This window comes from Ranitomeya imitator, chromosome 1, assembly GCF_032444005.1.
Source record: "Ranitomeya imitator isolate aRanImi1 chromosome 1, aRanImi1.pri, whole genome shotgun sequence".
In the NCBI taxonomy this organism is placed as follows: Eukaryota; Metazoa; Chordata; class Amphibia; order Anura; family Dendrobatidae; genus Ranitomeya; species Ranitomeya imitator.
Window position 1 is genome coordinate 547,688,093 of NC_091282.1, and position 6,835 is coordinate 547,694,927.

Here is a 6,835-nt window from a genome sequence, read left to right on the forward strand (position 1 = left end):
GAAAGGTTTGTTGCCTTAGGCTGAGGACTTCCACCAAGGATCGAAGGACTTACAACACAGGCCCCCAGGACTGGAAAAGGGCCTCCGCTGAAGGGGTCCCAGGCGCCCAGATAACAGCGGTTGGAAGAATGTACATCCCGGCTACCATGGACGTTGTGGGTACGGCCTGTGGATAGTGTCAGGGAAAGAACAGGAATTCGATTTTGTGCCTGATTTCTACTACCCTTTCTTGTACCATCACCTTTTTATGAAAAGCAACAAAATAAAACTTTTTCCTGTTGGATCCCCAGTGTTGACCCTGGACTCTTATTGCTTGGTCTGCAGTGAACAAGGAGAACAGGTAAACTGTGGGGAAAAACTGCATCATTTACATCTTACATGTACAAGGGACCGGGGGTGCCTGCTGACTGTGTGCTCAGTGGACTCTGTAGCAGAACTGTGTCTTTAAGTGACCCAGCCACAACTTCCCTCCCGGTACCCTTGTTACAGACTCACTCCAAAAGACTCCTCAATAAACTCTGTGTGCACATACCGTAGGCATATCTAAATAAATGAGGTAGTTGGAGTGATTTTCACTAGATTTTTTTAAACGTTGCACACCTGTTTAGCCTTTTTATAACAGACAAAAAATTGCCCTCTCCTCCAATTTCAAATAATAATTGTGGCCTCACCAGAAGATGATTTTGAGACAATGGCCACTTTTGTAATCACTTAAAGGTAACCTGCCATAAAAAAATACTATTAGCCTGCAAACATGAGATTAATCCGTTGATTAATAGCATTCTGAAGCCATGCAGTTGCCCCACTGAAAGCTCCGCTGCTGGAAGGAAATTAACTTTATTTCTACCAGCAGCCTCAAGCTTTCAGTCATAAAAGCGTGGCTTCAGTCACTACTCAGTATATAATGAGTGGCGGCTGTAGCCACGCCCTGGCACTGACTGACAGCTGGCTCGGCAGTGCATCTATATAGAGCCAGATGCCAGTCAGTGCCAGGGCGTGGCTACAACTGCTGTGCCAATATGACTGAAAGCCGTTGGCTGGGAGGAATTTCCTATAGGCAGTGAGGCTTTCAGTGCCTGCACCGCAAGGCTTCAGGATGCTATTAACCTATAGATTAACCCCATATCTGCAGGTTACTAGCGTTTTTTGATGACAGGTACTCTTTTACACAGTGAAGAACTGTACAGCTAAAATATCGAATAACATCACTTACATTTTAGCAGTGCAGTTTACAGCACAACCTGATTAAACTGCAAAATAAATGTTGCCTATTGGCTCTAATGCAGATCAATCCAAATCCTCAACATATATTTTTGCTTTTTAGTGGGAATGTTCTGGGCTTGTAGCTTTGCTGGATAGCCAATCTGAACAAACATAGCTGCAGTGTAGATTAGCAGACAGAAATCAGCAGTTTAAGACAGGAGGGACAAGAAGTAGAGGGTGCTGGAAGGGTATGTGCACACGTCCCCACATCATTTTTGAAGAACAAGACGCCTTGGCTGTGTTTTTCCTAAAGCAGCTTTTTTGACATGTTTTCAGATGTACAAGTATTTCTCACTAAATTAGAATATCATCAAAAAATTAATTTATTTCAGTTCTTCAATACAAAAAGTGAAACTCATATATTATGTAGAGTCATTACAAATAGAGTGTTTATTTCTGTTAATGTTGATGATTATGGCTTATAGCCAATGAAAACCCAAAAGTCATTATCTCAGTAAAGTAGAATAATTAACAAAAAACACCTGCAAAGGCTTCCTAAGCGTTTAAAAAGGTCCATTAGTCTGTTTCAGTAGGCTCCACAATCATGGGAAAGATTGCTGATTTGACAGGTGTCCAGAAGGCAGTCATTGACATGTAGGATGCTAGCAGGTGTGTAGGATGCAGGTGCTTTATATATAGGAACAGTAATGGTACAAGCAGGGGGGTAAGAGATGTGATTGGAAGATGGGGCTACTTCACAGCTTTAGTAGCCCGAAGTGTTTAAAGGGAAGGTGTCACGTTTTTAATTTGGTATTAATAATTATCAATTATTTTAATACAAAATTAAATGTACAGCTTGAATGTTTTTTTCAATTATTTTTTATTACAGTCACTGGGGGCTGCCATTTGCATTTGGGGATGCATAAGTGTCTGAGGCAACACTTACACACCTCAAATACGGCAGCCCCTGGGCATAAGAGACTTTGGTCGCCGTCTGACCACGTCTTTTGCATTGACGCTGCTCCTCCTGCCTCTAGCTGTGACCTGGGCACATCCCCTGGGCTAAGCTGTACTGTACAGCCACATATGGGGTATTTCTACATTCAGCAGAAATTGTGGGACAAATTTTGGTGACACTTTTATACATTTTCCAGTGTAAAAATGTAAAATCTGGGGCTAAAACAAAATTTTGGTTGTAAAAATGTAATCATTTTTTCTTCACTGTCCAATGCAATTAAATTCTATGACACACCTGTGGTGTCAATATGATCATTGCACCCCTACAGTGCATTGAGAGGTGTAGTTTGTAAAATGAGGTCACTTATGGGAGGGGGTCTACTGTTTTGGCACCTCATCTACTTGGAGCATGTGTTTGTCTCTCTAAATTGCAACGGAGATGTTGCGTTTTCCGTGTCAACAGCGCATATCAATTCAGGCTCATTACATAAGTAGACGGCATTGTTAATTGTTTGGCTCCAAAGTCATTTTCAATTTGGTTTGCCCTCTGTGGGATCTTTGAGGCACATTATTGCGTTAGATTCTGGGCTCACCAGAGGATACTCTGCTGCCCTGTGGGACCCTTGTGCAGCGTTCTGGGTCTATAATTCTTTCCTTCTAGCATTGAATTGCTGTATGGAAGAATTAAGCAGGAGGGTGAATCCAAACTTATGGGCCTAAACACTGTGCTGTCTTGCCTCTTTACTGTGCATCAGCAAAATGCTCAAATGTATCTATAATTATGTCCACGCATTCTTGGCTGCCCCATGCACACATATTAGCTACACTGTGGCTTCCACAATTACATTTAGCTGTTTCAGTTCTACAAATTTCAGCATTGTCTTACAGAAAAGCCAAACAGACACCTGCTTTTCTTTAGTCTTTTATTAAGTTTTATTTTAAACAGCATAAGGAACAGAAATAATACAAATACACACATAAAATAAGTATAGTTGCATAGTATTATTCACCATCCCCCCCCCCCTTTTCCATCCATAACTAAAAATGGCAAGCATTATTTCTTATTTGTAATACCAAGAGTGCTGTATATGACTCCCGGGAGACAAACCTTTAACCCCTTTACCCCCAAAGGTGGTTTGTACGTTATGGACCGGGCCAATTTGTACAATTCTGACCACTGTCCCTTTATGAGGTTATAACTCTGGAACGCTTCAACGGATCCCGGTGATTCTGACATTGTTTTCTCATGACATATTGTACTTCATGATAGTGGTAAAAATTTCTTTGATATTACCTGCGTTTATTTGTACAAAAAATGGAAATTTGGCGAAAATTTTTTAAATTTTGCAATTTTCCAAATTTTAATTTTTATGCAATTAAATCACAGAGATATGTCTCGCAAAATACTTAATAAGTAACATTTCCCACATGTTTACTTTACATCAGCACAATTTTGGAACCCAAATTTTTTTGTTAGGGAGTTATAAGGGTTAAAAGTTGACCCGCAATTTCTCATTTTTTTTTTTAGGGACCACATCTCATTTGAAGTCATTATGAGGGGTCTACATGATAGAAAATAACCAAGTGTGACACCATTCTAAAAACTGCACCCCTCAAGGTGCTCAAAACCACATTCAAGAAGTTTATTAACCCTTCAGGTGTTTCACGGGAATTTTTGGAATTTTTAAATAAAAATGACCATTTAATTTTTTTTCACAAAAAATTTACTTCAGCTCCAATTTGTTTTATTTTACCAAGGGTAACAGGAGAAAATGGACCCCAAACGTTGTTGTACAATTTGTCCTGAGTACGCCGATACCCCACATGTGGGAGTAAACCACTGTTTGGGCGCATGGGAGAGCTCGGAAGGGAAGGAGCGCCGTTTGACTTTTCAATGCAAAATTGACAGGAATTGAGATGGGACACCATGTTGCGTTTGGAGAGCCACTGATGTGCCTAAACATTGAAACCCCCACAAGTGACACCATTTTGGAAAGTAGACCCCCTAAGGAACTTATCTAGAGGTGTGGTGAGCACTTTGACCCACCAAGTGCTTCACAGAAGTTTATAATGCAGAACCGTAAAAATAAAAAATCATTTTTTTCACAAAAATTATCTTTTCGCCCCAATTTTTTATTTTCCCATGGGTAAGAGAAGAAATTGGACCCCAAAAGTTGTTGTACAATTTGTCCTGAGTACGCTGATACCCCATATGTGGGGGGCAACCAACTTTTGGGCGCATGGGAGGGCTCGGAAGGAGCGCCATTTGGAATGCAGACTTAGATGGAATGGTCTGCAGGCGTCACATTGCGTTTGCAGAGCCCCTAATGTACCTAAACAGTAGAAACCCCCCACAAGTGACACCATTTTGGAAAGTAGACCCCCTAAGGAACTCATCTAGATGTGATGTGAGAGCTTTGAACCCCCAAGTGTTTCACTACAGTTTATAACGCAGAGCCGCGCAAATAAAAATATTTTTTTTCCACAAAAATTATTTTTTTAGCCTCCAGTTTTGTATTTTTCCAAGGGTAACAGGAGAAATTGCACCCGAAATATTGTTGTCCAACTTGTCCTGAGTACGCTGATACCCGATATGTGGGGGGAACCACCGTTTGAGCGCATGACAGAGCCCGGAAGGGAAGGAGCATCATTTGGAATGCAGACTTAGATGGATTGGTCTGGAGCCATCACATTGCGTTTGCAGAGCCCCATATGTACCTAAACAGTAGAAACCCCCCACAAGTGACCCCATATTGGAAACTAGACCCCCCAAGGAACTTATCTAGATGTGTTGTGAGAACTTTGAACCTCCAAGTGTTTCACTACAGTTTATAACGCAGAACCATGAAAATAAAAATAAAAAACTTTCCCCCCAAAATTATTTTTTAGCCCCTAGTTTTGTATTTTCCCGAGGGTAACAGGAGAAATTGGACCCTGAAAGTTGTTGTCCAATTTGTCCTGAGTACACTGATACCACATATGTGGGGGGGAACCACCGTTTGGGCGCATGGGGGGCTCGGAAGGGAAGGAGCGCCATTTGGAATGCAGACTTAGATGGAATGGCCTGCAGGCGTCACATTGCGTTTGCAGAGCCCCTAATGTACCTAAACAGTAGAAACCCCCCACAAGTGACCCCATATTGGAAACTAGACCCCACAAGGAACTTATCTAGATATGTTGTGAGAACTTTGAACCCCCAAGTGTTTCACTACAGTTTATAACGCAGAGCCGTGAAAATAAAAAATCCTTTTTTTTCCCACAAAAATTATTTTTTAGCCCCCAGTTTTGTATTTTCCCAAGGGTAACAGGAGAAATTGGACCCCAAAATTTGTTTTCCAATTTGTCCTGAGTACGCTGATACCCCATATGTTGGGGTAAACCCCTGTTTGGGCACACGGGATAGCTCGGAAGGGAAGGAGCACTGTTTTACTTTTTCAACGCAGAATTGGCTGGAATTGAGATCGGACGCCATGTTGCTTTTGGAGAGCCCCTGATGTGCTTAAACAGTGGAAACCCCCCAATTATAACTGAAACCCTAATCCAAACACACCCTAACCCTAATCCCAACGGTAACCCTAAACACACCCCTAAACCAGACACACCCCTAACCCTAATCCCAACCCTATTCCCAACCATAAATGTAATCCAAACCCTAACCCTAACTTTAGCCCCAACCCTAACCCTAACTTTAGCCCCAACCCTAACTGTAGCCTTAACCCTAGCCCCAACCCTAACCCTAGCCCCAACCCATACCCTAACCCTAGCCCTAACCCTAGCCCTAACCCTAGCCCTAACCCTAGTGGGAAAATGGAAATAAATACATTTTTAAAAGAAAATTATTTTTCCCTAACTAAGGGGGTGATGAAGGGGGGTTTGATTTACTTTTATAGCGGGTTTTTTAGCGGATTTTTATGATTGGCAGCCGTCACACACTAAAAGATGCTTTTTATTGCAAAAAATATTTTTTGCGTTACCACATTTTGAGAGCTATAATTTTTCCATATTTTGGTGCACAGAGTCATGTGAGGTCTTGTTTTTTTGCGGGACGAGTTGACATTTTTATTGGTAACATTTTCGGGCACGTGACATTTTTTGATCACTTTTTATTCTGATTTTTGTGAGGCAGAATGACTAAAAACCAGCTATTCAAGAATTTCTTTTGGGGGAGGCGTTTATACCGTTCCGCGTTTGGTAAAATTGATAAAGCAGTTTTATTCTTCGGGTCAGTACGATTACAGTGATACCTCATTTATATAATTTTTTAATGTTTTGGCGCTTTTATATGATAAAAACTATTTTATAGAAAAAATAATTATTTTTGCATCGCTTTATTCTCAGGACTATAACTTTTTTAATTTTTTGCTGATGATGCTGGATGGTGGCTTGTTTTTTTGCGGGACAATATGACGCTTTCAGCGGTACCATGGTTATTTATATCTGTCTTTTTGGTCGCGTGCTATTCCACTTTTTGTTCGGCGGTATGATAATAAAGCGTTGTTTTTTGCCTCGTTTTTTTTTTTTTTTTTTTCCTTACGGTGTTTACTGAAGGGGTTAACTAGTGGGCCAGTTTTATAGGTTGGGTCGTTACGGACGCGGCGATACTAAATATGTGTACTTTTATTGTTTGTTTTTTTTATTTAGATAAAGAAATGTATTTATGGGAATAATATATATA

General features: G+C 40.8%; 1 protein-coding gene across 1 annotated transcript in view; it reads left to right on the forward strand.

Annotated features, from left to right (window-relative positions):
- The first annotated feature begins 203 nt into the window (after positions 1–203).
- Positions 204–6,835, forward strand: part of GTPBP3 (GTP binding protein 3, mitochondrial) — a 223,619-nt gene continuing 216,987 nt past the window's right edge. Inside the window, exon 1 of the mRNA XM_069767688.1 lies at positions 204–340. The gene's annotated coding sequence lies outside the window, so the exon portion shown is untranslated. The remainder of the gene's footprint in view (positions 341–6,835) is intronic.